Genomic DNA, 22877 nt, shown 5'->3' on the forward strand with positions numbered 1-22877 from the left:
AGGAGGTTGAGATCTGAGGTTTGCAGTTCAAAGCTAGCCTTGATAGAAAAGTCCCTGTGAGACTCTTACCTCCAATAAACTACTCAAAAAAGCCAGAAGTGGTGCTGTGGCTCAAGTGGTACAGTGCTAGCCTTGAGCACAGAGAGGCTCAGGGACAGTGCCTAGGCCCTGAGTTCAAGCCCTGCAACCAACTAAAAATAAAAATAAGAAAATAAAAGGTAAAAAAGCTAGATGAACATTTTCTACAAATATTACAGGCATAAGCATTCTAAATTATTAGGAAAGAACATGTAATTGATGTTATTTTTTTTAAAAAAAAAACCTGATAGGTAAATACTATAGTGAGAAAATAAGAGAAAATGTACACAGTTGCTATTTGCACTTCTGTGTGGGGATGGGAGATGCTGTTAGATATAGCACTTTTGCTTTTTTGTGCTTTATAAGCTTTCTGCACAGAGGGCAGGCATGACTTCTATGACAGTAAGGTCACTTCCTGCCATCTTTGCTGGGTCTGCCCCCTGGAGGCCTGCTGGCTGGGAGGTTAGGGGCAGTACTCTGCAGAGCCATTCCTCAGCCCTTAGTGGATCACCATTGCTGGAGGGGCTCTCTGGAATGTTCAGAAGATGTATTTTAGACACCTTCAATACATGGGTGAGAGCCAACACATACCCTGTATCTGATTCTGATGATGAGAGTAACTCACTCAGAAAAGTAGGAAAAGAAAGGGAATGCAAGCTTGAAAATGGTAACAAATACATGTACTGGTGTTGAAACAAAAAAAATATTTCATAAATTATTTGCAAGTTGATCATACATAAATTCTATTGGTATAATTTAAAAAGATTAAAACATGGCTATGTGTATGGGTGCTTTCATCTACTTGAAACAACTGAATCTTTGTTATTAAGTAGAAAAGTGAAACAAAAAAATGCACTGTCCCTGGAAGCAGACTGGTGTGTGTGTGTGTGTGTGGAAGGCACTGAACAGCTAGGCTTCTGCGTGCCCGACAGGATGGAGGCCCGTGGGGTGATGTGGCTCGGGCCAGGTTGACTGGGTGTGCGTCCTCCGGCCTCCTCAGGTCAGAGGACATCAGTGTTGCAGAATGCTATCTTTTGAGGTAGAGAAGTAAAGACGCTCACTGCTGACTACTTTCTTTGTTTCTCCTCTTTCTGCTGAGGCCGTCACAGAGCACGATAATTATTTAGAGCTGGTAATTGCAGTAGTGGATCTGTGGTAGGAATTGAGTTGAATCACCCTTGCCTGTCCTCCCCAGCACAGAAGCCCTTTTAAACCCAGTTACCCCACCTCCGCCTCTTGTCAGAACTGAACTGTGGGACTGTACTATTTGGAGAGAGTTAATGAGATGCTTGGTCCCAAGATCTGGAGAAAATCAGAGTCAAGGCCACCCTTCCCAGAAGTCAGATCCTTGCTGTGGCCTGCTTGAGTTTGGAATCTCTTCCTTCACAGAGACAGTCAAAGTCTGAGCTCCTGCAGACACTTATGAGCAAGAGTGTCCAGCCACCGAACCTCCAGTGTAACCTCAGATCCCAACATGAGCTTGCAAGTGCTGTCCCCGCTCCGCTGGCTTGCCTCGGGGCATTGCTTGCTCATCCTCTCCCAGCCTGGCAGTTCTGGAAGCTCCCAGTGCATGTCGCAAGGAGCCCCAGGCCTACCTCTTCCCCAGCACAGACTGAAACTGGTCCTGTGGTAGTGGTATCACTACAAGTGTGACTGACAGCGGAGCATTCTCCTTGGATGTGTGTAGGGTGCAGGGCAGGCAAGGTTGAGAAATTTGGTTCTGGGATTGGGCCTCTGGGTCTAGAACTCCCACTCTGCTTCCTCAGGTGCAGCAGCACTAGCTGCCATCTGTTGTAGGTTGGTGGAACAAAAGGATGGGTGGTGGGAAGGTAGAACCGTCCCTGTATACTGTTCTCTTGGTGTAGGCTCTGTATGGAACACTGCAGTATTCCACAAAACTCCCATGTAATTGGAAGTAGGAAATTACAGATAATGCAAGAAAGACAGTAGGCTTGATAGCATACCTGTCTGTACCATGCTGGAATCCCCTACCTAAAGTTACCTGCCACTTGTTTCTTTTGCTCTAGCACCAGTCATCTGTTTTTATTTTTATGTTTATTTTTTTGTCGGTTGTGGGGGTTGAACTCTGGTCCTGAGCAGTGTCCCTGCACTCTTCAGCTCAAGGCGAGTGCTCTACCACTTGAGCCACAGTGCCACTTCCAGTTTTCTGGTGGTGTATTGGAGATAAGAGTCTCATGGACTTTCCTGCCCCGGCTGGCTTTGAACCGTGATCCTCAGATCTCTGCCTCCTGAGTAGCTAGGATGACAGGCGTGATCCAGCAGTGCCTAGCTGAGTTATCTATTTCTAAATACCATTCTAATGAAAATATTCTCTCATAGGTATGCGGTTTCACATCAGTGCTGGTGTGGGTTTGCAAACCATTCCAGTGTGCAAGCCTGATTCTGGGACTCACCTGGGTGGGTGCCATTGGCATCTCTCACATCTGGGTGCCTGTGCATGTTCAGTGCCTGGACCTAGACAGCTGGCATGTCTGTTGTGATTATGTATTTTCCTGTCTAATTACATTGTAAGCTCAGTGTCCCGCCCTGTCCCTCATCTAAACACTTTACTTCATTCTGTGATTGTGTATGGATGAGTGGCACTGAGGTTTGAACTCAGGGACTCAAGTTTTCAAGGCAGGCACTGAATTACCCCTCCAAGCTCTTTTCTGCAATGTTTGTTTGTTTTGATGGTCTTGGGGTCTGGGCGCTGTCCCTCAGCTCTTCAGCTCAAGGCTAGCACTCTACCACTTGAGCCACAGCGCTGCTGTGTGGTGCTGAGGAATCGAACCCAGGGCCTCATGCATGCAGGGCAAGCGCTCTACCACTGAGCCACCTTCCCGGCTGCAATTTTTTTTTGACATAGGGTCTTGCTTCAAGCCCAGGTATATTCCTAGGCACATGGTCATGATCTGTCCATTTTAGGTTTTTCCTTTTAGCTAGGATGACAGGCACGGCCATCCCGGTGTTCAGCTATCATTTGAGAGTGGGTTTGGTGAGCGGGGTGAGGATGGCCTGACCAAGATCTTCTCAATCTCAGCCCTCCAAGCAGCTAGGATTACAGGCAAGAGCTACCAGGGCTCCAGCACATTCTATGATTATTTATTTATTTATTTTATGATGAACGTACCTGCAGCTGTGAAGGTATGCAGGTCCTGAGCCTCCCTGCAAGCTTCTTCCTAAAGTTCACTCAATCTGCTAGTGTTCTGCCCCTCAGGGAGAGGACTCCAACCTGTGTGCTGGCCCTTACTTGGGCAGCTGCCGGCCTGTTCCTCATCTATTTGTGTGTACCCCTGTCCAACATGTACTGAGATCTTCCCTCTCACAAGCCCTCTTCCAGAACCTTGGAGTGTGGCCTAGAGCACACAGACAAGTTCTTTGTTCCTTGTCCACTTTAATGGTGGATGAAGAATAATAGCCAAAGAAAATGATGTAGAAGTACTGTAATTACTGTTCAGTGGATTAGAAGAGGACTACCTAAGAGTGAGCGAGGGCTGCTTGGTGGGTGATCGTGGGAGATCTTTGGGGAGCTGATGGTCTAGCTAGGTGACCAGGACCAGGTAGTATCCCCAGGAGGAAGAGTGACCCAAGCTAGGAGAGAATAAAGGGGCAGCTGGGGGCTCATGAGAAGGTCAGAACAAGACAACTAGACAGTGGCTGAGGAGGGCCAAACCTCTGTGCAGGAACATCTGTGTCTCAGCCCCATCCCAAGGGCTTACTGCCCAGCCTGGTGCCCAGGCTGTCGGACTGCAGGGAGCCAATCTGCTGTGGAAGGGAAGATGTGGAGAGGGGGGTGTCCCAGTTGCCCTGTGCGTGGAACTCAGTGGAGGAAGGGCGGGGAGGACAGTGGGGACTGAGCAAATGTACTGTGCATGGAACTCAGTGGAGGAAGGGCGGGGGAGGACAGTGGGGACTGAGCAAATGTACTGTGCGTGGAACTCAGTGGAGGAAGGGCGGGGGAGGAGGACGGGGAGGACAGTGGGGACTGAGCGAATGTACTGTGTGTGGAACTCAGTGGAGGAAGGGCGGGGAGGACAGTGGGGACTGAGCAAATGTACTGTGCGTGGAACTCAGTGGAGGAAGGGCGGGGAGGACAGTGGGGACTGAGCGAATGTACTGTGCGTGGAATTCAGTGGAGGAAGGGCGGGGAGGACAGTGGGGACTGAGCAAATGTACTGTGCGTGGAACTCAGTGAAGGAAGGGCGGGGGAGGAGGACGGGGAGGACAGTGGGGACTGAGCGAATGTACTGTGTGTGGAATTCAGTGGAGGAAGGGCGGGGGAGGAGGACGGGGAGGACAGTGGGGACTGAGCAAATCAAATGGCATGATGAGTGAGGGTCAGGTTGGGGTGAGAGTGAGCTAAGGTTTTGGCCTTGGACTTAGGATAATACTTATCCAATCAGCTTGGTCAGCTAGGTAGTTGATATAGGAGCTTAGGGAAGGTTACAAGGATAGGGTACTAATTTAGGGATTATCAGTAGAGGAAGAATATTTACACCTGTGGACTTGCAGTGAATATAACCAGTAGAGCTGTTCAGAGGACCCAGGTCCATACCCAGGGAGCCTGTGGCTGGAGCTGAGCAGAGGCTCCATAGATGGAAGCCGCCTCCTGCCTAGTGTGGTTAGAAGCCCTGGGGCAAGCCTTACACCCTTCCTTCCTGGACTGTGCTCTGGACCCCAGCCACGTCTGTGTGCTCTGGAATGCTAAGCGTCTGCTCCTCCCGGCAGCCCCTAATAGTAGTTGTGTCTGTCTTGAGGTTTCTCCTGCCATGACATTCAGGATTTGGAGGACGTGTCTCCATGTGTGACCTGTATGCTTTTACTTCTGTAGTTGGCTCTGGTTGATCCACACAGTTGTCTCTCTAGCTCCTTGCCAGACAGTTTTTGGTATACTTTGCTGAAGTATCTGATAAAGTGCTAATTTTCAAAATCATGCTGTTTTGTGTCTATGGTAGTTTCTATTTATTACTGTTGATATTGGTAGCTTTCATTTTCCTTTTTGTTTCTGATCAGTGTAGCTGAATGGTGATTATTTTTTATTATTGATTTGATTAAAGAACTAATGCTTAGTTTCATTAATATTTTGTTTTTTTTTAACCTCACTGATTTCTATTCTATTTCCTTTTGTTTACTTTGCTCTTTTTGTTAAGCTTACACAATTCATTTCTCTTTTTTCCTTAAATAGCTCCCAGCTTCTTTATTTTTTTAAGCAAATTTTATGTAATGTATTTTAAAGATATTTAACATGTGATATATGATTTTATAGGATCATATGGTTAGGAGAAAGGTAGGTTTTGTTTATTTGTTTGTTTTTTGGTATCAGTCCTGGACCTGGGCATTGTCCTTGAGCTTTTTGCACAAGTTAGAGCTTTATCTCTTGAGCCACAGCTCCACTTCTGGCTTTTTGGTGGTTAATTGGACATAAGAGTCTCACATACTTTTTTGCCTAGACTGGCTTCAACATGTGATCTTGAGAGCTCAGCCTCCTGAGTAGTTTAGGATTACAGGCTCGGGCCACTAGTGCCCAGCAGAAAGGTTTTTATAGTGAAGCAAATGAACATATCTATCCTTTCATAGTCATCTTTTTATTTGTTTTTGTGGCAAGAACAGATAATGAATAGACTTCAATTTTTTTTTTTTTTTGGTGTTACTAGGGTTTGAACTCAGCCTTGTACTTGCAAGGCTGTCTTGTCTTTTACTGATTATTTTTGAAATAGGGCCTCAATGCCTTGCCGGCCATGTTCTTGAATATAGATCTGCCGATTTTAGGCTTCTTGTAGTTGCTGGGATGACAGATGCATTCAGTTTCCATCCACTGATATGGTCGTTTGGATTTTTCTGACTTAGAATCGTGGCCTTCCCAATTTCAGCCTCTTATGTAGCATAGGATGACAGGTATGTGCCATTACACCCAGGTATGGGTTGAAAAAGGGTCTTGAAAACTTTCCCATGTGGGCTAGCCTCTAGTGATCCTCCTGTTCTCACCCTCCCAAGTAGACAGAATTATATGCACAAGCCACCATGCCTGTCAGTATGTCTGTCTGTATGTTTATTTGTTTCTCTCTTTGTTTTTCTTTCTTTCTTTTTTGTTTCTGTAGCTAATTTTAATATTTCCTTTTTAAGTAGCCAGTTCTCAAACCTTGGTTTAATTTTCTGCCTATTTTCTTTTGGATCAGGATTATTAATTCTTAGATTTATGTATTAGTTTATAATTTTTACCAGTTTTGTGCCATGATTTCTTAAAGTGTGTTTTTGTCTTTTAGCCTTCCCTTTTGGGCATCCAATTACAATATATCACTTTTGGGGGGAGAGGGAAGTTTTATCTTTGTGCTTCATTTTAGATAAACAAATTATTCCATCTATATGTCACCTCATCTTTTCTGTGGTGTCTAATGTGATGCTAATCCCACGCCATCCTTTTTTTTTTTTCCTGGTGCTTGAATTCAGGGCCTGGGCACTTTCCTAGGGCTTCTTTTGCTCAAGGTTAGCCCCTTGTCACTGAGCCACAGTGCCACTTCCAGATTTTTCTGAGTGGTTTATTGGAGAGAAGAGTCTCACGACTTTTCTGCTCAGGCTGGCTTTAAACCACGATCCTCAGATCTCAGTATCCTGAGTAGCTCCCTACCACTTCCTGCAGACTCAAGGGTATTTGAGCATCTACTCCAGCTTCAGTGAGGTGGATTGTGGGTAGGTAAGGTTTGGGGGAGTCTGACCCTCAGCTTTTATCAAGACTTTTATGTTTCATCACTTGTTATGGAAACGTTTTCTTTGGAAACCCACTTTGGACCTTCCAAATAATTGACTTATGAAAGCTTTCTTTCAATAAATTATTTTTTGTGAAAAATTTTATATCTACAGTGATAAATTATTATCACTTCTCTCTTTGGATTTTCTACCTGTGATTTCAAATTTTAATTATTTTTTCTTACACTATTTGCAGGATAGTCTACAGAGAGATTGTCATGTGGTCCTATAAGCAGTGATTTTTCACAGTTCTGTCTTAAAGATTGTATCTACATTAGGCAGTCTTCTTACTTACATCAATTGATTTTTGGGGGGGCAGGGGGTCGGTCATGAGGCTTGAACTCTGGGCCTGGGCGCTGTCCCTCAGCTCTTCAGCTCAAGGCGAGCATTCTACCACTTGAGCCACAGCGCCACTTCCGGTTTTCTAGTGGTTCATTGGAGATAACAGTTTTGCGGACTTTTCTGCCCGGGCTGGCTTTGAACCACAATCCTCAGATCTCAGCCTCCTGACTAGGATTACAGGTGTGAGCCACCAGCGCCCAGCTCAGTTGATTTTTTTTTTGGGGGGTCCAGTCGTGGGTCCTGAACTCTGGGCCTGGGCGCTGTCCCTCAGCTCTTCAGCTCAAGGCTAGTGCTTTAGCACTTGAGCCACAGCGCCACTTCCGGCTTTTTTTGTTTGCTTATGTGGTGTTGAGGAATCGAACCCAGGGCCTCATGCATGCAAGGCAAGCGCTCTGCCACTGAGCCCCCTTCCCAGCCCTCAGTTGATTATTAAGTCTTGCTTACACATGAAGCTGGCATCTTGCTGGCCTGAGCTCAGCGCTGGTTGCTTAGATGTGAAGCTGCCATCTCAGGACGAGTTTCTCCTCATGGCATGTGAGGGTTCTGTGCTAGCCCAGTGGTGTGTGTTTTCCTTCCCGTTTCTGCAGAGCCAGGATTTAAATAGAGGCAGTTTCCTTCTTCTCTGTTTCCTTTCTTTTCAGAAGTCAACCTGACCACAGGGTCCAGCAGGGGCTGGAGTGCCAGTGTTAGCTGGTCCCAGAAACCTTGTGCCTTCATACCGTGACCCAACAGGTCCGCAGGTCTGATAGTGACGTGTGTGCCCAGTGACCGTGATGTATGCCCCTAGCCAGGCGGGCCAGTGGTAGCTGTGGGGAGCATTGGCACCCAGAAGCACACTTGGCATTGTGCTCCTAACTACAATTTTTCAAAATTTTCTTGAGATAATTCCTTTCAAAATTACGTTAAGATAGTTTTGTTTTTCTAGGGCTAATAAATGTTATTTTCTAAGTTTTCAGCAGGACACTTCAAAAATACAACCTTGATTATCTAGTGCATTAAAAAACTTTTATTATTATTAAGGTGTTGCACAGAGGGGTTATCATTTCGTAAGTCAGATAATGAGTACATTTCTTTCTTCAGACAAGGTCGTTCTTTTCTTCACTTTTTCCTAGTTTCCTCCTCCCAAAGTTTCATGGGTCATTTCCCACATAATGTATACTGAATAACATGGTTTCATTTGTTCACCCTTCCTTTCTCCCTTTCTGTGTCTCCCTTCTATCCCTCCCCCCAAAGGAAAAACCCCAAAGGAAAAACAAACACTATCAACACCAATAACAACAAAAAAAAAAACCCATGTTTCCATTTTCTGGAGTTCATTTTGATAAATAGTATTTTAAATGTTCAGAGAAGTTAAATCTTTGGATTCATCTCCTAAGGCTCTCTTCCTTTAGTCTGAGTGTGAATGCCTAAGTCCTGTATAATTTATCATAGTTATATTTTAGATCTAGTTTCTACATAAGAGAGAAAACATGAGCCATTTGTCTCTTACCTCACTTAACATGATTTGTTCTAGGTCCATCCATTTCCCTGCAAATGACAAAATCTTATTCTTTCTAATGGATGAGTAAAATTCCATTGTGTGTGTGTGCCTGTGCGTGTGCGTGTGCGTGTGTGTGTGTGTGTGTGTGTGTGTCTCATGTATTATTGACCACTCATTTGTTGTAGACTTCTGGGTTGTTTCCATAACTTAACTATTGTGAATAGTGCAGCAATGAACATGGATGTGCAAGTGTATTTATCATATGCTGACTTGTAGTGACCTGGGTAGATGCCAGGAGTGGTATGGCTGGGTCAAAGGGAAGTTCTTCTATGTTTTGTTTTTTGAGGAACCTCCGAACTGCCTTCCAGAGTGGTTGTACTAGTTTACATTCCCACCAACAGTGCCATAGGAATTCTTTTTCCCCACATCCCCGCCAACATTTGTTGTTTTAATTCTTGATGGTGGCCAATCTAACTGGAGTGAGACAGAAACTCAGTTGTTTTGATTTGCATTTCCTTTATGGCCCAGGATGTTCAGAATTTCCTCATGTGTTTATTTGCCATTCTTACTTCTGAGAAGTCTCTTTTTAGCTCCTTTGTCCATTTATTTATTGGTTTATTCATTTTGAGAGGTGTTAGTTTTTTGAGCTTGTATATTTTGGAAATTAGGCCTTTGTTGAATATATTGCTAGTAAAGATTTTCTCCTGCTCTGTTGGCTGTCTTTCTAGTTTTGTAACTATATCCTTTGCTGTGCAAAAACTTTTTGTTTTGATGTAATCCCATTTGTCAAGTCTCATTCCTAACTGCTGTGCCACTGGGACTCTTAAAGTTCCTACCTATTCTTATAAGTTCTAATGTTTCTCCTACTACATCTTCCTGTCATTTCAAAGATTCAGTCTTTAATCCTTTGATTGATACTTGTGCATGGTGACAAACAGGGATTTTCTACATATTGATGTCCAGTTTTCCTTACACCAATTATTGAAGAGACTATCTTTTCTACTGTATATCTTGGGTTCCCTTGTCAAATATCATATAGCTGTAAGTATATGGCTTCATTTCTAGATTTATTCTGTTCCGTTGATGTCTGGGCCTGTTTTCATGCCAGTTATCAAGCTGTTTTTGTATAATAACCCTGTAGTAGAGCTTGAAGTCTGGGATTATAATGCCATAAGAATTGCTTTTTGGCCTAAAATTGCTTTGGCTATTTGAAGTCTTTTGTGGTTCCATATAAAGTTTTGGATGTTTCCTCTATTTTGGTGAAAAATGTTATTGGAATTTTGATGGAGATTGTGTTAAATTTACAGATCACCTTTGGCAGGATGGCCATTTTCACAATATTAATTCTACCTATCCAGAACATGGGAAGGCTTTCCATTTCCTGATGTTGTCTTTGATTTCTTTTCTTTTCTTTTCTTCTTTTTTTTTTTTTTTTTGGGTCCGGTCATGGGGCCTGAACTCTGGGCCTCGGCGCTGTCCCTCTACCACTTGAGCCACAGCACCACTTCCGGCTTTTTTCTTTTTTGCTTATGTGGTGCTGAGGAATCAAACCCAGGGTCTCAGGCATGCAAGGCAAATGCTCTACCACTGAGCCACCTTCCCAGTCCCAGTCTTTGATTTCTTTATTCTGTAATTTTTACTATAGAGGTCTTTTGCTTCCTTGGTTAGGCTTATTCCTATTTTTTTTAAAGCTATTACAAATGGAATTGTTTTTCCAATTTCCCTTTCTCCTGTACATTATTGGTATATAGAAAGGTTAGTGATTTTTGTGGGTTGATTTTGTATCTTATTACTTTGGCAAAGTTATTGATCAGCTTTAGATGCTTGAGGACAGAGTCTCTTGGGTTCTTTAGATATAGGATCATGTTTTCTACAAGTAGGAATAGTTTGACACTTCTTTCCTGATGTGAATCCTTTGTCTTTCTCTGGCTGTAATTGCTCTCAATAGGAGGTCCATATTATATTGAAAAGGGCTTGAAGAAAGTGAACATGGTGCCTTGTTCCTGATTTTAGAATGTTTAATATAATGATTTTAGAGTACATTTAATATAATGTTGGCTGTTGGATTTTGTCAAAGTCTTTCTGCATCTATTGAGGTGAGTATGTGATTCTTGTCTTTGGCCCTGTTAATGTGGTGTGTTATGTTTATTGGTTTATGTGTATTAAACCAGCCTTGCATCTCTGGTATAAAACCCACTTGAATATAGTGTATACTTTTTTTGATTAGTTGTTGAATTTTGATGGTTAATATTTTATTACAGAGCTTTGCATTTATGCTCAGCAGAGAGGTTGGTATATAGTTTTCTTTATTTGTTGGGTCACTACCTGGTTTTGAGATGAGTATAATGCTGGCTTCATAAAATGTGTTTCTATTTCATGAATAAGTTTGAGCTCTACTGGTGTTAGTTTGTCTTTAAAGGTCTTGTAGAATTCAGCTGTGAATCTGTTGGGACCTAGGCTTTTCCTTGCTGGAAGACTGTTGATTCTGTTAACTTTTTCAAAGCACCAGCTTTAAAAATATTTTTTTTTGTTGATTCTATATATAGGTGGCTTTTTAAAGTCTCCAATGCACTGATTTTTCACTAATCTTTACTATTTCTCGCCCTCTAGAAGTTTTGGTTTTGTTTTGTTCCTGTTTTTCTAGAAGCTTTAGTTATACCATGAGGTTATTTACTTGAGCTATTTCTGTTTTCTTTACATATATGCTTAGACCTATGACCTTTTTTTTTCTCAAAACTGCTCTTGCTGTATCCCAGGGGGTTTGGTTGGATATGTTTTCATTTTCACTGGATTGTAGTTACTTTCTGTTCCTTTATTCAGTGACCCACCTGTTACTCAGTCTTCATGTATTTCGGTGTTTTCTGTGGTATCTTTTGCTGTTGAGAGCTACTCTAATTCCATTGTATTTGCTCAGATTTGTTGAATGTCCTAGAATATGATATACTTCGGAAAAGGTTCCATGGGCTGCTGAGAAGAATGTGAATTGTGTGGTTGTGGGGTGAAATACTCTGTTGGATCACGGCGTGTGCCACCAACGCCCAGCTTTGATCTGCCCATTCTTGAATGTCCGTTTGGTATGTTCTGAGTGTTTTTTCCATGCTTTTGACATTTTGTTCTAATTCCTCTGCTTTATCTTCAACTCCTGACACTCTGTTTTCTACTTCACTTGTTCTATTGCCTGTGCTTTCTGCCTCCGAGCTCTTTGTTAACATTAATTCTCATGCCCTTTGTTGAAGTTTTCATGCTGTATATCTGCTTGTCAATTTCATTCATTAGGTGTGTAAAGTTCATGTCGTTTTGTTGATGTTGTCTTGGATATTGTTCATTTTCTTGATCATTTCTTCTCTCTCTTCTTCTAGTTGTTCATGACTCTACCCTTTTATTTCTTTGGCCAAATTCCTCATCATTTCTTTAATGATTCTTCTGCTTCTTCTTTGCTTCTTCTTCATTCTCACTAGAGTCCTCCCCTGGTTTATTGTTGGTTTTTGAGAGTGGCATGTTGTCTTGATCGTGAATTTTGTGATCTTTCACTGTGATGTAGACATATGGGTTCAGGATTTGTACAGGCAGCTAAGATTAGGTTGAGTGGCAATGAGCTGTGGTTTCTGGGTTTCCCTTGTGATGGTGGGCAGGCTTTTGGGTCCAGCTGGGTGCTGTCCCCAGCACTGTGTGAGATGGTGTCACCTGTGGGGGTGTCCCCGCTGGGCACAAGCCTCGGCACTGTAGGTAGCTGGCTGTGGCCCACCTAGAGATGCCCGGGCGGGCCCTTTGGACTCAACAAGGCACAGACCCTGCTGCTGTGGGCGGCTGGTGGTGTCCCTCGCATGGGCAGGCTGAGAGGGGACCCATGGTGGAGGTGGTGCATGCATGGTGCCAGTGGTTTACTGGGGTCTGTTCGGTGGGGCACCCTTCCCGACAGCCTCGCACAGGTTGGAGGGCGCAGGAAGGCTGCTGAGGCGCACTGGGACGCCCTCTCTGGCCGCTGTCGGCCGGGGAGGGCAGGTGCTCCCGGCTGGGCATGCACTGCTCCTGGTGTTGGAAGGCCTGCTGAGTCCGGTAGCAACCATGGCAGCCTGTGGGGCTGCAGGAGGGGCAGGGGCACTCACTGCTCCAGAGTCAGTGGTCCCTCCGAGTCCGCTGCTGCTTCTGTAGCAACCTCGCGGGGTCTTTGTCTCTGACGATGGCGTTCCCAGTGTGCACTGCTGTGGCTACTTTTTCTAATTTTAAGACTCAGCTTCTGGATCACAGGTATGTCGTTGCTGTGTGCTGGGGAGGCTGGGTCACCCGTGGGTGGTGAGGGAAAATGGAGGAGGGAAGGAGGAAAAATCAAAAAGTTCTCTGGCAGGAGCCTGTGGCTGCAGCACAACCACACCGTGGCGTCACTTGCTTTGGGTCCTCTGTGTTTTTCCCTTTTTGTAAATGCTTACATTTGAATCTTCTTGGTTAGTGTCAAGCTCTGATCAGTTACAGTTTGTTTGGTGTGCTCTGTGGAAGTGGAGTTCTGTGCTCAAGACTTTATTTTTCTGTTTGATCAAAGGGAGCTCCTGTTCATTTCGGTTACTACTTTGCCATCTTGACTCTTACTGCTGGAAACTTGTTTTTAGCAGTCTTGGATGAAAAGCTAATGTAGCCATGATAGCTGCTAATTTTTTTTTTTTTTTTTTTGGGTTGGTCATGGGGCTTGAATGCTGTTACTGTGCTCTTCAGCTCAAGGCGCGCACTCTATCACTTGAGCCACAGCGCCACTTCCGGTTTTCTAGTGGTTTATTGGAGATAAAGAGTTTCACAGACTTTCCTGCCTGGGCTGGCTTTGAACCATGATCCTCAGATCTCAGCCTCCTCAGTAGCTAGGATGACAGGCGTGAGCCACCGGTGCCTGGCCACTGCTGCTAATGTTTACAGAGTGCCTGTTTCTTACAGACAACCCTGATTTGAACAACTCCTATGCAGTTACCAGCTTGGTCTCCATAGTGACCTTTGAGATGCGTATTGGGCGTGCCACTGCCTTCCTGAGTCGGGGGGAGCAGAGGAGCTTGCTCAGGTCACCTTGGTTCACACAGAGACCATGTTTGACTCTAGAGTGCAGGACAAGAGGGAGCTGCTTGTGTGCAACACTGTTAGAGTTGCTGCGGTGAGCCTCCAGCAGGTTTCCTGGCAGCCTTGTGCCGCTGTGGGGTCGTAGGTCAACAAACCATACCAGGAAGTTCCGCAGGCCCAGCCCACTGACTTCCCAGAGTGGTCACCTGCCTCAGGGGGGCCACTGGCAAGGATCCAGTGGGGCTAGAGGAGAAGATGTGGTAGCAGTGACTGTTAGGGACCCTAGGGTTGTGTGAGACCAGCTCCCGGGCTGTGCGGGGTAGGGGCTTTGCGGTCCGTGGTGGACGCACGTGGAGCAGCGAGCTGGCATCTCTTTTTCTCTGTGCTCGGTCCTTTTATTCCTTACAATTTCAAGCATTAATTGTTATATTGCTTCTTAGAAGACATCTTAATCTCTGCTGATTTGGGACTAACTTTATAATTGTACAAATCTGTATCTAATTTTCACAGAATTCTCAAAGGAAAGGCCTCTGATGTATAAATAACACCTTCTATGTGTTGTACCGCTTTTCCCTGGGACTTGGGTGTTGTCTTCATCCTTGTAGACAGTTGGGGAACTTGAGTTCTGACCTTTATTTCCTCTGGAAATAAAGCAGTGTGCTGGGCGGGTGCTACCCAAGCTCCAGCTGCCTATGCTGCACAGCCTAGTGGGTTCCAAGCTCGTGCAGGCCCAAAGCAGCCAGGCTGGGAGGCAGAGATGAACCCTGGAATCTGAGCCTTGAGACTGCCGCACCCACATGTGTTCTGGAGCGTTGCAGAGGCAGACTCAGAAGCCCCCCCCCCCATGCCCCCGTCGCGTGAAGGCAGGAGCTCTGTGTAGGGCACCTGTGGCCTCCTCTGCAGGTGTGTGAGGGCCTCTTAGATGCCTGGAACAGGGCCTGGATGATGTTGATTGGGCCTACGCTCATTTCCTGTGGGAGCCCTGGCTGGTGTGCCCGCCAGAACAGCACTCAGCTCATCTGAACTGGGTGTTTCCCAGGGGAGTCAAGGACTTTGGAAGCACTTGGTTTACACCTCCACATTGCTGACTGTTCTCCACTGCCTTAGAGGGAGAGGAGCCCAGCTCCCCACAGAGATGTGCAGCTGGGCCCTTCTGCTTCCCGTGGTGTCTGATTTTACAGGCGAGGAAGGAGTGCTCCCGGCCCCCTCCCAGGGCTGCTCTTCTACATGAAGGAAGAACTAGTGACAGTGAATTCTTGGTTCAGAGATTTTACTTGAGGCCTTTAAATATTGGTAATAATGAATTGCTGATTTGCTTTTTACATTTTTACGTCCAGATAACATAAAAACGATAGAACTGGACATTTTAGGCAGTATGAAACTCACCTCATTAGTGCAGGTAAGAGTTTTGCTGACTGAATAGGTCCCTTCCTCCCCTGGTCCAGTGTGGCAACACGCGCACCTCATCAGCCTGCAGCCGTTGCACACACACTGTCACACTGCTGTGTCTGTCCCAGTGTCATTCGATAGCCATGCAGTGTTGCTGGCTGACCACATGGTCCTGCTCCCTGCCTTGTAACCTTCTGTTCCAGGCCCTACTTGCCTCTGTCCTTCCCACATTCCCTGGCACATTGGCTATTTTAGGGCCTTCTAGCAGGCCTGATATTTCCCTCTCCCCCCTCCCCATCTCCCCAGGTCATGAGGCTTGAAGTCAGGGCTTGGGCACTGTCCCTGAGCTTTTTTGTTCAAGTCTATAGTGTTTTGCCACTTTGAACTACAGCACCACTTACAGTTTTCTAGAGGTTCATTAGAGATAAGAGTCTCATGGGCTTTCCTGCCCGGACTGGCTTCGAGCTGCAATCCTGAGATCTCAGCCTCCTGAGTAGCTAGAATTACAAGTGTGAGCCCCTGGCACCTGGCTCTCTCTCCTTTTTCAGATCTCCATCCAGTCAGCTGACGGCCACGCCGCTATGGCTCTGCCAGCGCTCCCTGACGCTCTGCCCTACTTAACACAGACCACTTGTGCCAGCACACAGAATGGCTCGAGCTGCTCTTAAACAAAACAAAACTAAATTTCTTTCCTTAATGCTTTGTTTTCAGCCCAAAGGTAAATTGAATTCAGTGACCTCTGCTTTCTCTAAAAGCCACTAAAATGACATATTTTTTTAAAGGTACACACCGCTGAGAAATTGAGAGGAAATAAGAGAACTTTGAAAATTGAAAAGGAAATGGATCAACTGATCGATGTAGCTGGTCTGAAAAACAAAAGGCTGAGAGGTTTATATGCGTCTGCAGAGATATGTATGGTATATATGTGTGTGCCTAGTGCTAGCACGTATTGTATGTGTGACATGTCTGCACATATTGGATGTGTGTCATGAGTGTAGTGTGTGCATGTGTATGAGTGGTATATATTTGGTACATGAATGTGTGAGTTGTGTTTCTGTTTATAATTGTGCTGTGCATGCATAATGTGAGAAGTGTGAGTGTGTGCTTTGTGTATGCTATGCGTATGGTTGTTCATGTGTATATATGTACTTTGGGTATGTATATGGTAAACCTATGTGCACCTGTGTGATACCTTTGTAGGTGTGGATATATGTGGGCACAGTTGTGACTGTGACATGTGTGTACAGAGATGAAAAATTTCACTTGCATGTGTGTGTACAGTGGGGGTACATATGTACCCATGTGGCTTACATGTATATTCATTATGTGTGTGTTGAAGGGACTGATTACCTCTACCCAAGTCTTGGTAATAGTATTACCAAATTCCTCAGAATATTACCATATTCTGAAATGAGACATTGCAAGAAGTTGCTCACCATTCCACCCCTCATGTCCTGGGGGAACAGTTAGAGCCCTGTCTTGACGTTGACTTGGAGTTTGTAGGAACAGCAGGTGGGTGACTGAAGTGACTGAAAGTGGAGCTGCACTCGCCCAGGTTTCTCACTGGCTGTAGGAGAGGGAACGGCTTCCAGCATGGGTAGGTGGAGCATGAGTGGGCCATGGGAGCTGTCCATGAGTTCTAAGCATATTTCTAGTGTGTGAGCAGATCAGAGGGCTGCTGGCTGACTGACTGGAAGTTTGAGAGGAATTAGTAAGTGTGTAGATGTTCTGTGGTACTGGAAAGGTACAGCACTGGGCAAGGCTGATAGTTACATATTCATTCTTGAGAAGACGGGCGGGGGGGCAGAGGGACTCAGGAGAGTTAACTCATTATAGCATTAAGTGAACAGGTGATACATACCACTGTAAAGTCAAGAATAATGACAGAGATCAGAACTGAGGGAAGGTTACGGTACAGAAGCAACATGCAGTAGGGAGGGCTATTTTCCATGATAAACTTTGTGGAATTATTTGATTTTAAAAACTGTACTTCTACCCTCTTTGAAGAATGAAAAGCTATTTAGCAAATATTGTTAGAAAATATAGCTATGATCTTAGTGCCCCTGAGCGCCCTCCCTTTGCTTTTGCCAGAGTAGAGCTCAGTCCGGTCACCATTGCTTCTCCCCAGAGGGGTCTTGCCTCTCCCTGCACCTGTGCACCTATGCTCTGCCTCCAGTGTACAGACAGAAGAGTATTGTTCTCCTTAGGCCAAAGCTCTTGCAGCTCGGGTTGGGCCTGGCTTCCATGTGCAGACGCTCTCTCTCAGGCACCTTGACTGTGCTCTCCTGGCTTCAGGTTGTCCCTGCTTTGCTCCCCAACCCCATGTGTGAGGCCCTGCCCTTGCCGGTGCGCAGGTCTGTGTGTGTTTTGACATGGGGCAGTGCACATCACTGAGCTAGCGTCCAGCGGTAGTACAGTCTGTTCTGATATGTCAGCATTTTTACATTGTTGCAGACATTTTGCCTTGTGTTATTTCTTTATTGTATTTTTCCTTTTGTAATTACCAAATATAGGAAAACTACCGATTTTTTATATATTTAGATGTGGCCATGTGTTCACATGGGTTTCAGATTTAACTTTGACCTAAATGAAGTCATGCTGCAGATGTCTGTTAAATATTCTTCACTGAATTGAAGAATTTTCTTGTTTTGCTATCAATTGTTTTCAAAAATTGAAAATGAGCCAGGTGCAGTGGCTCACGCCTGTAATCCTAGCTCCTTAGAAGCCTGAGATCTGAGAATTATTGTTCAAAGCTAGCCCAGGAAGAACAGTCCATGAGACTCTTATCTGCAGTTAACTAGCAAAAGGCCAAGTAAGAGCGTGAGAGCCTGAGTTCAAGCCCCAATCCTGGCACACACTCAAAAATAAGTTGAAAGTCAAAGTTATATCTTACTAAAGGTGTAAATTGTAGCTATTTAAGATGGTCACATGATTTTCTCCTTTTACCTCTCAATGTAGTGAATTCTGATGAGATTACAAGTGTTGATTCTTAGAATGAATACTTTTAGTTTTTGGATATTCTCCCAATTATATGCCGCCTACTGGGGCTAGAATAAGGGGTAGGGATACAGTTAAATGTCAGCACTAGCGCTAGGGTTAAGGAGGTATTAGAGTGAATGAAAAGTTCAGGGTCTGGGTTATTGTCAGGGTTACCCTGAGGGTGGGGCTAGAGTAGGCCTACCACAGTTCTCTGCTTCCTTTAGCCTCTTTCATTCCTTCTGTTCCTCCTTTACCTTGCCTTTCCCCTCTCACAGGGAGTTGGTGGACTGCTGTTTTCCCAGAGATTTAGATCAGATGGCAGCCTGGCTCGGGGGACCGGTCATTTTTCATGGTGATTCGCCTGTTCCTCCACTGCACCCTGCCAGGCTGTCGGGTGGCAGCGATGAGTCTAGAGCATTACCCTGGCCCACGCGCGTCAGGGGCAGCACGTGGTGGGAGAGAGAGCAGCCACCTCGAAGAAGCATGAGACAAGCAGGAGCTGCCTCCCCGGTGCTTTTGTTCTGTGAGGGCCTGTCCACTGGGCGTGCACGTGCTGGGGCAGGTGGGCAGCACTGTTCTGTGAGGGTCTGTCCACTGGGCGTGCACGTGCTGGGGCAGGTGGGCAGCACTGTTCCTGGTGGGCTGTATCCCACCTTCAGCCTCAGCCCAGCCCTCAGGAAGGTCACTCAGGTCATGGGCTCAGGATGCTCCAGTTTCCTGGTTAAGCATTGCTCGCATTATTCAAGTGTGCATTTCCTTCTCCCACAGTGCAGCAGAACGTATCCAGTTACTCTGTCCTGCTCAGGTCCTGGCCACCATAAAGTGTGACTGTGGAGTCTTGGAGGCTGTCGTACGCTGTGCAGGGAGGGCAGCTGGTGACGTGTTTCAGAGCAGGGGACTGGAAGGAGACTTTCAGCATGTGTGCCTTTCCACAGTGCTCTGGCTGTTTTATTCTCTGAAGGTGCAAGACTTTCACCTACTGCTCTGTTCATCCTGTTACTGAGCACACGTGATTTTCCTACCTCTGTCACAGCTGCCACCTCGCAGCTGGTGAAGAGCCTGGGTGTCGGTGGATCCAGAGGGCTGGTTGTAGCTGGAGGGCAGCTGTCAGTGGGAGTGCAGGTCTGCACCCTGCTCCCATCCTGTAAGTCTGTCCAGAGTATGAGCAGAAATGATGTAAAGAGAGCTCACTGCCAGGAGTCCAGGTGGGCTAGTGGTGCCAGGTCCTGGCCTGGGGCTCCAGACGTTGCCTCCCACATCCCGCCTTTGTGGACCTGCTTTGTGACCCTGGCTACCTCATTCCCCCTCACTGCTGCTTTTCCATCAGTAAGTGAGGACCTCTCTACCTGTGCCTGTTCAGACCCAAAGTGGGAGGAGATTTAAGCACCTTCAGCTTCTACAAAGGCTTAGGACCTCATTATCTTTCCAGAGATAAATTATGTGATTATATGAGCAGATGGTTTCTGTAAGCATTATGATGGTCCAGGCAGAAGCTCTTCACTGAATCCCCTTAATTCTCCAAAATATTGATTCTATTTGACCACCAGAGAAGCAGAAACGACAGCAAGTCAGCACCGGGCAGCTGTCTGCAGAGCCACATCCGCCCTCCCTCCATCACTATGAAGCATAAAAAGTGCAGAGGCAGGCGCTGACCATTGGGCATTGTCACGGTGGTGTGTGGTTCCGTCCTGTGTCTCAGGGGCAGCATCACGAGCGTTTTCCCTGTTCCCCGGCGCTGAGGGACAGAGGTTGGCGCCATCATGGCCAGGTGGTCTTGAGTCGATGGAGTCCAGGGGGCATGAACTAGCTGAGGGCTGATGAGGAAGGGGATAGCTGTTGAAAATGCCTGACTCTGAAAGAATCTCAGAGAGAATGCTTCCTTGGCTTTAAAATAGAAGCTATTTGAGTGTGTTTAAAACCTGAAAAGGAGTTACTGGAAAGAGAAGTTGGAGCGCAGGCTGCGGGCAGTCAGGAGGGTGGGGGCTGTGTGGTGGACCGCGTAGGCTGCCCCTGCCCCTGCACCCAGGTTATCAGCTGCCTGTGATGCCTCCATTCCCCTTCCTTTGGAGGAAGACCCAGTCGGTGTGGGCTTTGCTGTATGGACGCGGTCCGTGTGGGCTCCGGCGCCGTGTGAACGCAGTCTTTCTTAATCTGCAGCTTTCCTGTTATTTTCATGACATTGCCCTTTTTCAAGAATTCATTTTTGTGGTACTGAGCTTAAAGTCAGGGCCTCATGCTTGTGGAGCCAGCACTGTGCCACTGCTAGACTTCCAGGTGGGTGCTGTGAACAGGGCTGTGCCCTTGTCAGGCCACCCTGGGCCAGCACTGGACCTCCAGACGGGCGCTGTGAACAGGGCTGTGCCCTTGTCAGGCCACCCTGGGCCAGCACTGGACCTCCAGACGGGCGCTGTGAACAGGGCTGTGCCCTTGTCAGGCCACCCTGGCCAGCGCTGGACCTCCAGACGGGCGCTGTGAACAGGGCTGTGCCCTTGTCAGGCCACCCTGGCCAGCGCTGCACCTCCAGACGGGCGCTGTGAACAGGGCTGTGCCCTTGTCAGGCCACCCTGGCCAGCGCTGGACCTCCAGACGGGCGCTGTGAACAGGGCTGTGCCCTTGTCAGGCCACCCTGGCCAGCACTGGACCTCCAGACAGGCACTGTGGACGGGGCTGTGCCCTTGTCAGGCCACCCTGGGCCAGTGCTGGACCTCCAGGAGGGTGCTGTGGACGGGGCTGTGCCCTTGTCAGGCCACCCTGGGCCAGCACTGGACCTCCAGACGGGCACTGTGGACGGGGCTGTGCCCTTGTCAGGCCACCCTGGCCAGCGCTGGACCTCCAGACGGGCACTGTGGACGGGGCTGTGCCCTTGTCAGGCCACCCTGGGCCAGCGCTGGACCTCCAGACGGGCACTGTGAACAGGGCTGTGCCCTTGTCAGGTCACCCTGGCCAGCACTGGACCTCCAGACGGGCACTGTGGATGGGGGAGGGGGGGCTGTACCCTTGTCAGGCTCCCACTGAGCCTCAGAATGTGCACTTGCCTCTCTTGGTAGGTCTGAGTTGCTTTCTGCATCAGGACTTGCCTGTTCCTTCCCCTGTGGAATGCCGTGGCCCTTGAGACCCACGAGCTCTGGTGGGCAGCTCTTTGGAAGCCGGTGGCCCTCCTCCTCCTCCTCCTGAGTTTGGTGTCTGCTGTTCTCTGCCTGGACTAGTCCCTGCCAGAGTGCAGGCCCCTACTGTTGTACAGCGCTAGCTCTTGCCACTTAAGCCTGCTGGACCAGGTGAACTTTTATGAGCAGGGGCCTACCCTTCCTCCCTGGTTGCTTACTTACTGTCAGTTTGTTGGATGGATTTCTGCTTTTGAATTCTCCACTATTCTAGTGTCTCACTCATCTTCATGCTTTGGGAGGTCAAGTGTTCAGACCTGGTGGAAAGCCTGTGTCTTCCCAAACTTTCCCCCACTTAAAAAGAGTTTATTTTTCTTTATTTCCCTACGTAATATTTCAGGCTACAATCAGCCATTTCTTTGAAGTGCTCTGGTTCTTCGTAGTACTGCAATGTTCAAAGACCAAGACCTGGGTACTTAGTGTGCTTTTTGCTACAGAATGTCCTTTCAGAGTTGGGAAAGGCATGTATATTTACATGTGTGTCAACATGCATGTGTGAGAGTACACATACAAACAACACATATAATATATATATATATATAAACACGCATATGTAAAATAAATGATTCTGCAAGTTCTTTTCTCACTATCGCTACCCTTAGGTGTCAATGATATTTCAAGGCTTGTCTCTTTTCTGCTTCTGCAAGCTGTTCTGCACTTATTTTTTAATATTTTTAATTTTTTTGTTCTGTACTTTTTGAAGCATTTATCAATGGAATCATTTTCTTGATTAATTTCTGGTCAAAAATAACACATCTGCCGGGCGCCAGTGGCTCACGCCTGTAATCCTAGCTACTCAGGAGGCTGAGATCTGAGAATCGCGGTTCAAAGCCAGCCCGGGCAGGAAAGACCGTGAGACTCCTATCTCCAATAAACCACTAGAAAACCGGAAGTGGCGCTGTAGCTCAAGTGGTAGAGTGCTCGCCTTGAGCTAAAGAGCTGAGGGACAGCGTCCAAGCCCAGAGTTCAAGCCCCACGACCAACAAAAAAACAAAACAAAAAAAAAAAAAAAAAAAAAAACATCTGATGCAGTAACTCAAGTGGTAGAACACTTACATAGCACAGGGTCCTTAGTTCAGTCCCTAGTAAAACACATGCAAAATACACATACAGACAGAGAGAGAGAGAAAGAGAGAGTGACAGAGAGACACAGAGAGAGAGAGAGACAGAGAGACAGAGAGAGACAGGGAGAGACAGACAAAGAGACACAGAGAGAGAGAGGAGAGAGACAGAGACAGACAGAGAGCACAAGAAAAATAGTACAGGAATAAATCCTAATGGCCTCTTAAAAAGAGACTTAAAAAACTTAAAAAGTAGAAAATAGGACATACAATGGTAAATAAAATCAGGTATTTAGAAGCATCTATAAATATTAAGGAGCCGCTGCCTTATATAAGTTCCATGCCTATAAAAGTTCCAGGAGAGAATCTGTCCAAACTTCATCTCCTTTAGCAGTCAGCACTGCTGTGCTAACTTCTTGCTGTTAGCCTGGACTGCCATGGGACTTGTGATCCTCTTGCCTCAAGCAAGTGAGCACTAGATTACAGGGATCCCCACCACACCTGGCTCCTAAGCTTTGGTCTCCTCGATTCCATTAGTTCTTTCACCCTCAAGACGTCTTCCATCCACACAGTGAATCCTGCCCTTCCGTGTGGCCCATCACTGTT

General features: G+C 46.5%; 1 protein-coding gene across 15 annotated transcripts in view; it reads left to right on the forward strand.

Moving 5' to 3' along the window:
• Positions 1 to 22877, forward strand: part of LOC138808571 (poly(rC)-binding protein 3) — a 164356-nt gene that overhangs the window by 15253 nt on the left and 126226 nt on the right. The gene's annotated exons all lie outside the window — the stretch shown is intronic.

This window comes from Dipodomys merriami, unplaced genomic scaffold (genome assembly GCF_024711535.1).
Source record: "Dipodomys merriami isolate MVZ:Mamm:240054 unplaced genomic scaffold, mDipMer1.0.p SCAF_456, whole genome shotgun sequence".
Taxonomy (NCBI): Eukaryota; Metazoa; Chordata; class Mammalia; order Rodentia; family Heteromyidae; genus Dipodomys; species Dipodomys merriami.